At 37.9% G+C, this 10275-nt stretch overlaps 1 long non-coding RNA gene across 1 annotated transcript; it reads left to right on the forward strand.

Moving 5' to 3' along the window:
* Positions 1–324: 324 nt before the first annotated feature.
* On the forward strand, positions 325–9067 carry LOC142176656 (uncharacterized). The gene is made up of 2 exons (XR_012705365.1): positions 325–1080; positions 3348–9067. It is a non-coding gene; the product is annotated as an uncharacterized LOC142176656 (long non-coding RNA).
* The last annotated feature ends 1208 nt before the right edge of the window (positions 9068–10275 follow it).

Below are 10275 nucleotides of genomic sequence, written 5' to 3' on the forward strand. Positions count from 1 at the left end.
TATAGTTTCATTAAGGTTTTGTAGTTATTTTTTTTAATCTTAAAAAATACCAAAAAATAGGTTTGTTTTAGGGATTAGTCTTATTTTAATAATTATTTTTATTTAAGTAAGTTTAATTAGTAAATAAAGTAGTATTTTAGTCTAGTTTACGGAAAGAATAAAACTTGGGCTCGAGCAACAAATTTTTTGGCCTAATTTTGGACCTAGCCCATAATTCCCAATCCCATAATTCCTAGGCCCATACCCCCTAACCTAAATGTAACCCTAGAACCCTAAACCTATAAAAAGGAGCTAACCTAAAATGCCTAAGGGAGAGGAGAAAAAAATCGGACCTCCCCATTTTCGGATCCTAGAGGGCCTCCCCTCCTCCCCATTGTTTTTCATTTTTTTTGCTTCAACAGCATAACCCAAAAACAACGAACCCCACCTCCAACCAAAGGTCCTGAAGTTCTTCATCCCTACACCAAGAACTCGCCCGAAATAGCAGTTAGACCACCTGAAAACGACTACTATTTCCAGATCCAAAGCTCGATCTCAAACCAGTCAGAAGTTCTGGTTACTAGCTTTGCGCCATCCCTTTCGAGGTCATCGAGTCAGTGTTCCGTCCGAGGTTTGTCAATTTCCAGCGAGCTTCGAGGCTGTCGAAGTTTGCTGTCTGGGCTCCTGTTACTATTGCTTCTTCCGGCCGGATTAGTTCGTCGGAGTTTATTGTAACTGAGTTTCTTATTAATATAATTGAGGAAGTTGGCACCATTAAAAGAAGGATGTTGTCTGATAAGGAGCTGAAGCGTTAACTATTTTCAAACTTTGAGCAAGTGGAAATTTGATAGTATTGCTTTAATTCCTTAATTTGCTAAAGCCTCCAATCAAAGGTTCAGTTCTAGGACAACTGAGATTGACTGGAAAAGGAAAAGAGAAAAAGCTTTGGCACTTTGGAGAAAACTTGGAAACATGCTTGTGAAATTTAACAATCAGAACGTGAATGGAATGACGATGACTAACCTGACTTGGCATCTTTGAATGTAAGGGATTCGAACACTGATGGGATAGTGAAATGATCAATTTTTCGGCTATATTGAGGTCAACTCTTTCGTTCTCTATTTTTTTTATTTAAGCTTAGTGTTAATTATTTGTTTGGTGATGCGATCCCGTTGTTTTTCTGTACTTATTCTCCGTAGTTTTGAATTTGCCCGCTCGGTTATCTGCTCGTGTTTACTCGAATTGGTTATAGCTGAACATGTTGTTGTCACAATATGGATATTGGGTTGCTATTCATCAACTAAACTACATCGAATTAGATTAAAGGGGCTCGGGTGTGCATTTCATGTAGCCCTACCATAATTTTGAATAATGATAGTAGAAATAAGCATGTTATAAATCCGGGTGTGCATTTCATGTGACCCGGCTCCAATTTCCAACAAGGTTAAATAGAATGTGTCGTGACTCACGGGTGCATTTCATGTAGTGTGGCTCACGGTGTGTTTTAAATAACCTTGAAATAATTTCTAAAATAAATAAAAGCGGTTTTTAAAGTTAAAAATTGCACCATAGGTTTAAAATATGTATTAAAATCAGATAATAGGCCAATTGTAATAGTTTAAGCGACCGTGCTAGAACCACGGAATCCAGGGGTGCCTAACACCTTCCCCTGGGTTAACAGAATTCCTTATTCAGAATTTCTGTTCCCGGACTGTAAAACAGAGTCACTCTTTTCCTCGACTCGGGATTTGAACCGGTGACTTGGGACACCATAAAATTATCCCAAGTGGCGACTCTGAATTTAATAAATAAATAATCACATTTCGATCGTCACTTTAAGTTGGAAAAAACTCCCTTATATACCCCTTCTCGGGGTGTAGTGAAAAAGGAGGTGTGACAGCTCTGGCGACTCTGCTGGGGACAAGAACCCAGAATCTCTGGTTCAAGGTTCAAGAATTCAATCTTAGAATAACTGTTATAGTTGGCTTTATTTATTATATGATTTTTACATGTTTGAGTCTAATGTGCTAAATGTCGCTTTTTACCGCTTTGATATTGTTTGGACTATATATAAATTGTTACGAAACCCTCTTCTCCCTGAGTCTTCTAAATCATCTGGGAAGTGTGCACTTCGTGTGACTTCTTTTCTGTTAGAGTCATATCCCAATTTTAGAACGAGGTTCGGACAAGTTGCAAATCCGGTGAAGCTTCTGTGTTCCTGGTACGCTGCCCCCTCGGCTCGAGCTGTCCGCTCGGGTAAGCCAGGTCTAGAATAATACACCGAGTTTTGAAACCTAAAATAACACAACCTCATGCTGAATCCTTAGTATGAACGTTTTGTTTGCATCATGTGCATTTGACTTTGGGGACTCAACACAGGGGTTGGGTCCGTCTAGGATAGGTGTACCCAAATTAAAAGACCATCCTGATGCATCTTACGTGCTACTTGCGTATCTATCTGTTTCGGCTTGCATGTTGATTGGCTTCTAGAATAGGGAAAGAAAATGAAAAAAAAGAGAAAAAAGAAAATCAAAAAAAAAAAAAAAGAAAAGAGAGGGAGAAGTAGGTATTTGAATTGTCCTGAAACTCTGCCGAAATTTTGAAGAAAAAAAAAAAGAAAAGTCATTTCAAAATAAGTCAATTTCTGTTGCGTCAAAACGGGCAGAACTACGCGGGTCTGATTCTCACCGGATGTGAGATACGCAGGCAAACCTCATCGGTTCCGGCCCCCAATTTTCAAAAATCCAAAAAAAATCTTTACTTTCTTCTTTAGAAAAGTTTTTCTTTGAGACCCCAACTTTTAAAAATACAAAAAATATTTTCTTTTAGTTGCTTCTCAAAATCAAAAAATACAAAAATATTTTCATTCTTCTTTCGAAAATTGAAAAAAAAAATCAAGATTCAAAAATACTTTCTCTTTCTTTAGAAGTACTTCTTTCCTAACTTCAGAATAAAAATCCATAAATGCAAAAATATTTTTCTTTATTCTTTAGAAGTTTTTCAATCGAAATTCCAAAAAATAACAATAAAAGTCGAAATTCAAAAAAAAAAGAAAAAAAATCTCTCTTCTTTAGAAGTTTTTTATTGCAAAAATGCTGAAGTAAAATCAAAATCCAAAAAATATTTTCTTTCTTCTTTATATGTCTTTCTTTCGAAAAGTTCAAAATCCAAAAAAAAGTTGGTTTATTTACTTTATTCCTGATCTTCCTGAACTACGCAAGATCTGATTCATGTTTTCACATGTAGGCATCCCACATCAGGTTCGATCACCATTAAAAAGAAATAAAAAAATGAAGAAATAAAAAAATATGGATAATAATAAGGACCGACTGAGTCCATTCTAACATGTTTTGTTTTGAATTGTGAAGAAAGTTGTGGTGGTCGGTTTGTGGTAAGCTGGAAACACAAGATTCAAGGAAAAATTATTACTGAAATCGAAGTTGTTACAAGTGCTCAAGAGACTCAGGGTCAGAGGGTTCAACAAGAGTCTGCTGTGTTTGAGAAAAATAGAACACTGAAACAGCAAATGACCGAAATGTGTCAAGCATGGGCCAGTGGTCAAGGACAGCCTCGTCATGAGTCATAATTTGCTATACAGCAAGAGCAGTACCACTCGTACTCGTTTGATCTTCCTGCAAATATTGAGAAGCCTACCCGAAAGATGGTACAGGAATAAATAACCCAAAGAGTGAAAAGCTTAGAACAACAGTTGAAAAACATGCAAGGGTTAGCAGGTCAAAAGAGTGTTACCTTCAAAGATCTATGTATGTTCCCCGATGTCCACTTGTCGCCTGGTTTCAAGACTCCCAAATTTGAAAAGTATGATGGACATGGAGATCCCATAGCCCACCTAAAAAGGTATTGCAATCAACTGAGAGGTGCGGGAAGAAATGAAGAATTGTTGATGGCTTATTTTGGGGAAAGTCCAACGGGAGTAGCCTCCGAATGGTTTATGGATCAAGACACGTCTCGCTAGTATGTCTGGGATGACATGGCACAGGCCTTTGTCAAATAGTTCCAATACAACATTGACGTTGCCCCAGACCGCAATTCCCTTTCAAACTTCAAGAAGAAACCAACTGAAAGTTTCAGTGAATATGCCATTAAATGGAGAGAGCAAGCGGCCAGAGTTAAGCCACCCATGGATGAGCACAAGTTAATCACTGTCTTCCTTTAGGCTCAAGAGCCAGATTATTTTCAAAACATGATGTCCGCAGTGGGTAAATCTTTCTCGGAAGCAATCAAAATGGGGGAAATGATTGAGAATGGTCTTAAGACAGGCAAAATTATAAGTCAAGCAATTCCCAAAGCCGCAACTCAGGCTGTCCAAGTTGAATCTGATAATTTCAGTGGCACAAAGGAGAAGGATGAAGAAATCATGATGACAACAGGTTCGAGAGGAGGTCCCAGGAAAACACCTCGAAGGTATGCGCAGCCTCATCAGGTTTCCCATGACTCCCCTGAGCATTGCTATCCCCCTCAGAACCCTCAATACTCTGTTGTTGCACCTCAGTATGTTGCCCGGCCACCAAGATACCCCAGAAGGCGAGCACCAGCACCGCAAAATCTCCACCATCCTCCACAAAATTTTCAAATGCCCTATAACCCACATCCAAACCAGGGGTATAGAAGGGAACAAAGGCTGAAAGATAATTTTACACCAATAGGAGAGTCCTATGCAAGCTTGTTTGAGAAATTAAAGCAGTATGACATGATTGCACCTATTCCTCCAAATCATGTGGACCCCTGTGCAAGAAGCTTTGACCCTTCTAAGTGAATACCATTCTAATGCCCAAGGGCACAATGTTGAAAGCTGTCAGGATTTGAAAAGAGAAATAGAAAGGATGATCCAGGAAAACCTGATTGTGATCCAAGATAGTGACACCCAGAATATCGTGCAGAATCCTTTACCTGCACATCATGATGCACACTTTGTGGGGATGATGCATGGTGACAGGGAGTATGAGAATCCTCTCGGGAATTTGCTAACTGAAGTTAATGATTTTGAAATTAGAGAAGGCTCTGTTGATTCTGATGAGCAAATTGTGGCTAAATGTCAAGCTTAGCAATTGAAAAGTCATTCCCTCCTCACTAGGAAGGAATCTTAGTAGTTTGTTTTTATGTTTTTTCTATTATCTGGGTTATTTTAGGGTTGTGATCCAGATTTTATTTGTTTTATTTAGTCAAGCCCTTCTATCCCTCCATTCTGTTTGTGTGAGTCTTGTCTTTCTGTTCTGTTGCTATTTTCATTAGCTGGGTTATTTAGGGTTGTAACTCGGATTTTAGGTTATTTTTCTTGTTGTTTACTCAATGAGATACAGTTTGTCATTTTGTGTCATTCCATGCTTAGTTCTTTTCCCGCTAGTTTTAATGACATGACATGCATGCGGAATTTTTGGACAAATATTAGAAAATTGATTTAAGTTTGAATTGGACAACTGAGGAAAAGGCAATTTGAGGATGAATAAAGAGTTGAAATACTTTGGAACTAAGGTCGAGTAAAATTTACCTTTAAATCATTGTGAAGATCGGGCTTGAGGATGTTTAATCAATTGAAGTTTGTTGGAAAGTTTGACATTAAGGGATGGAAAGTGTCTTGTGACCACGACACACCAACAAGACAGTCATGTTCATCAATGTTGTGATCGCGAAAAGATACTATGTTTGGCATTCTCGAGGTTGGGAGGCCCTTTTTCTGCTACCCAAACACTTTATATCCTTCGCTGCCCCTTTTAAGCATGTGCCATTTTCTTTGATCACCTCTTTAGAATCAAGTTTAGAGTCAAGAGTCAAAAAAAGCCCATGTCCCAAGAGTACAAACTGGGGCAATTCTTAGAAAGTTCAAGTGAAAAAATAATGAAGAAGAAAAGAACTGGAAAAAGTTCATGCCCCCAGAAAATAGAAACTGGGGCAACTTGTTTTGAAAATAAAAGGAAAAGAAACAAAAAGATAGATGTAAAAAAAAGTTAGGTCAGATGTTTGAACTACGTTCGACCTGATTCATTAAAAAAAGGATGCGTAGGCAGCCTCACGGTTCGGTCCAACCAAATAAGAATTTAAAAGAGAAAAAAATTCAAAAAAATCCCCCAATATCTGAAACTGGGGCAAAGATTTTATTTCATTTTTAAAAGAGTCGATTCCAAAAGATGTAAGTATACAACCCCGTTATGTTTAGTCTGTTTTGAGCCTCATGTCGGCCTTTTTTCCAACCCTATCCAAAAACCTTCCAAATAAAGACCTCCCAATATGCCTTCAAGAATGCCAAGAGAAGCATGCAATGAGCAACGGTTGTCACACGACATATAACACTGTCAAGTTGCTCGCACAAGAAAGTAAAAGAAAAATAAGGAAAATGAGAGAGTCTTACTAGTGAAAACCTTTACGGGCACTGTAAGGCGACGGTAAGCAGAGATGAATAAATGAGAGAGACTTGTACTTGTCGAAAGTTAGTCGTGAAGCTGATGTGAAGATTGGCATAAACAAGCCCGACTTCAAAGGTCATAAGAATGGTAAATGGGAAGTTTGGATTAGTTTGGTAGATCGTCCGTTAAGTCCAAAATGCATGTTATGATCATTAAAGCTAGTTATTGAAAAAAGAAAAGAAAAAAGAACTCTTCCTTCTGTCCTTCCGACAGGGGAATTTCTTGTTAATACTTGTTTCTTTGCATCATTGTCTCCTTCACTCCGAGTCGGTCCTTGTCAAAACAAGCAAGAAAAGATTTTAAAATCTGCTACCAGCTTTTCAATTGCATAAAGCAAATTTGGTCAGCACTAAGTTGTTTCTGTCAATATACCTTGAGGATTCATACAAAAGCATCCTCAAAAAGACTCTTGTCAGCCTACTTGGCGCAAGCAAAGATAACTGGTGATTCTCTCTGACAGACCAGTTGCTCAAAAGCAGAAAGTCATTCAAGATATCGGAAAAGGTCACCTAAGCAAAGATCTCCAATTGGGATAAGGCTGTTTGAGCTGCAAATACAAATGGTACTGGTGTGAAACAATTAGAGTTGGTGCAAAACAAAAGTCTTTTGAGACCGACTCAAGCTGATTGAGCAGAAGCCAAGCTGCCCAAGACTCAAGGCCACAAACCGACCATCATTTTCAAAACTGACCAATTTTTCTTTGTGTGAAACAGGAACAAAGAAGTGCAAGGAAAGTGGTTCAAAAAAAAGAAAAAAAGAAAAGAAAAAAAAGAGAAGGAAAAGAAAAGAAGAGAAGAGCCGACAAAGGGAAGTTTCTCAACTCTTTGTCTTTATTTGTCTTGCTAATTATGCATAAAATCTTGCCATTGATCTTCACATTTTTCCTCCTAGGATAAAAGTCCTAGTCTGATGGATTTTCCTCTCAATATCTTAGTTTGATGAATCTTTCTCCTAAGATAGAAAACCTAGTCTGATGAATTTTCTCCTAGGATAGAAATCTTAGTCTGATGAATCTTTCTCCTAAGATAACAAAAATAGACCTAGTCTGATGAATCTTCTCCTAGGATCAAAATCTTAGTCTGATGAATTTTTCTCCTAAGATAGAAGACCTAGTCTAATGAACTTTCTCCTAGGGTAGAAATCTTAGTCTGATGAATTTCCTCCTAAGGTAAAACCTAGTCTGATGAACTTTCTCTTAGGATAGATGTCTTAGTCTGATAAATTTTTCTCCTAAGATAGAAAACCTAGTCTGATGAATTTTCTCCTAGGATCAAAATCTTAATCTGATGAATTTTTCTCCTAAGATAGAAAACCTAGTTTGATGAATTTTCTCCTAGGTTAAACGTCTTAGTTTGATGAATCTTTCTACTAAGATAGAAAACCTAGTCTGACGAATTTTCTCCTAGGATAATTTGAAAAAAGGGAAATCTGGATTTGTAAAAAAACGGGTCAATTTTTAGTTTTCTTAAGTAATCAATGTTTAGTTTTCTTGAAATCAGGGGTCTTTCCTGGAGAATAGGGTCAGTCTTTACTTTAGTCAAGCTTAGTTTATAGTTTCCTAGTCTATTCTTTAGTTTACTCTCATTATTGTATCAATAGTACAAGTGGTTTACAATTTTGCTACGACTCACAAATCTTCCTAGTGCAAACTGGGGCAGAAAAAATTTCTTTTGTTTTGTCTGTTTTGTTGTAATCAGGCGCCCACCTAGAAAACAAGGGAAGACAACTCAAGTTTCAAGGGAAAGCATTTTAGAAGGAAGACAACTCAAGTTTCAAGGGAAAGCAGTTTCGAAGGAAGACAACTCAAGTTTCAAGAGAAAGTAGTTTCGGAGGAAGAGTGTTCAAGTTTTAAGGGAAAATGGTTCAAGGTGCAAGGGAAAATAGTGTCAAGTAACAAGAGAAGACGGTTCAAGTTCAGCAATCAGGCGCCCACCTGGAAAAAAAAGGGAATTCAATGCAGAATGCAATTCAGGTCAACAACAAAAGAAGCTCGCATCAAGAATGTGAGTCAGCAGTCCAAGATGATCAACAAAAGTTATTCAAAATCCAGAAAAAAAAGAAAAAAACAAAAAGAAAGACAAAAAGTGAGTCCAAATACAGAAGTTAATGAAATATGTGAGCTGCTCAAGACAGGGCTGAGGTCACAAGCTCTGCATGTCCCGTCTTGGTTTGAAAAGTTGAAGAAGATTCAACCAACACCTGCGGCTAACAAGCATCAAGATTCAGATTAGAGTCTGCATGAAGAACCAACCAAGACTCAAGATCAAGCTTCAGAAAACTCAAAGATAGGAATCTTGTAACTCGTAACTGATAGGCTTAGTTAGTTTTTTCAATTTTTATTTTTGATGTAATAACAGGACCGCGGACCGGAACCTCGACGGCACCTCGCTCGTCTCTCAACCTCGGTACTCCATCACCTCATTCACCTCTGAACTACACGAGACCTGATTCCTTTGTAGCCAAGGATATATAGGCATCTCAGATACCAGGGCTCGATCACATTCTCCTTTATTTTGGTCTCCTTAAATAAGGGTCGGGTCAAAAAACCTATCTAGTCGTTCTTTGTCCGAAAACTCTTCACGTTTCAAGTCAAAGAGGAGCAGCTGTAGACATGTGATTTTTGACCCTCCCCAAGATTTTTCATATTTTAGCACATAAATATTTAATTTGGGCGTAATATAGCTATTTCAACTCATTTTTTACTCTTTTACTTTATTTTATTACAAGAAAATAAAAATTACAAAATATAGTTTCATTAAGGTTTTGTACTTATTTTTTTAAATCTTGAAAAATACCAAAAAATAGGTTTGTTTTAGCGATTAGTCTTATTTTAATAATTATTTTTATTTAAGTAAGTTTAATTAGTAAATAAAGTAGTATTTTGGTGTTGTTCACGGAAAGAATAAAACTTGGGCTCGAGCAACACATTTTTAGGCCTAATTTTGGACCTAGCCCATAATTCCTAGGCCCATACCCCCTAACCTAAATATAATCCTAAAACCCTAAACCTATAAAAAGGAGCTAACCTAAAATGCCTAAGGGAGAGGAGAAAAAAATCGGACCTCTCCATTTTCGGATCCTAGAGCGCCATTTTCTTCAGCAAAAACACACCAATATACAAAACCAAAAAGCTAAGAGCTGAATCAAAAAATAAACTGACAGTTGTAGAAAAGGCTGCCAGCCGCAGACTCCCAAAGATCAAAAAAGACCTCCCCCACCCCCCCTTGAGGTCGTCTTCTTTGAACCTCCCCTCCTCCCTATTTTTTTTTTCATTTTTTTTTCTTCAGCGGCATAACCCAAAAACAACAAACCCCACCTCCAACCAAAGGTCCTGAAGTTCTTCATCCTTACACCAAGAACTCGCCGGAAATAGCAATTAGACCACCTAAAAACGACTACCATTTCCAGATCCAAAGCTCGAGCTCGAACCAGTCAGAAGTTCCGGTTACCAGCTCTGCGCCATCCCGTTCGAGGTTGTCGAGTCAGTGTTTCGTCCGAGGTTTGTCAATTTCCGGCGAGCTTCGAGGTTGTCGAAGTTTGCTGTCCGGGCTCCTGTTACTATTGCTTCTTCCGGCCGGATTAGTTCGTCTGAGTTTATTGTAACTGAGTTTCTTATTAATATAATTGAGGAAGTTGGCACCATTAAAAGAAGGATACTGTCTGATGAGGAGCTAAAGCGTTAACTATTTTAAAACTTTGAGCAAGTGGAAACTTGATAGTATTGCTTTTCTTCCTTAATTTTCTAAAGCCTCCAATCAAAGGTTCAATTCTAGGACAACTGAGATTGACTGGAAAAGGAAAAGAGAAAAAGCTTTGGCACTTTGGAGAAAACTTGGAAACATGCTTGTGAAACTTAACAATCAGAACGTGAGTG

The sequence above is a fragment of the Nicotiana tabacum genome, chromosome 22 (assembly GCF_000715075.1).
Source record: "Nicotiana tabacum cultivar K326 chromosome 22, ASM71507v2, whole genome shotgun sequence".
NCBI lineage: Eukaryota > Viridiplantae > Streptophyta > Magnoliopsida > Solanales > Solanaceae > Nicotiana > Nicotiana tabacum.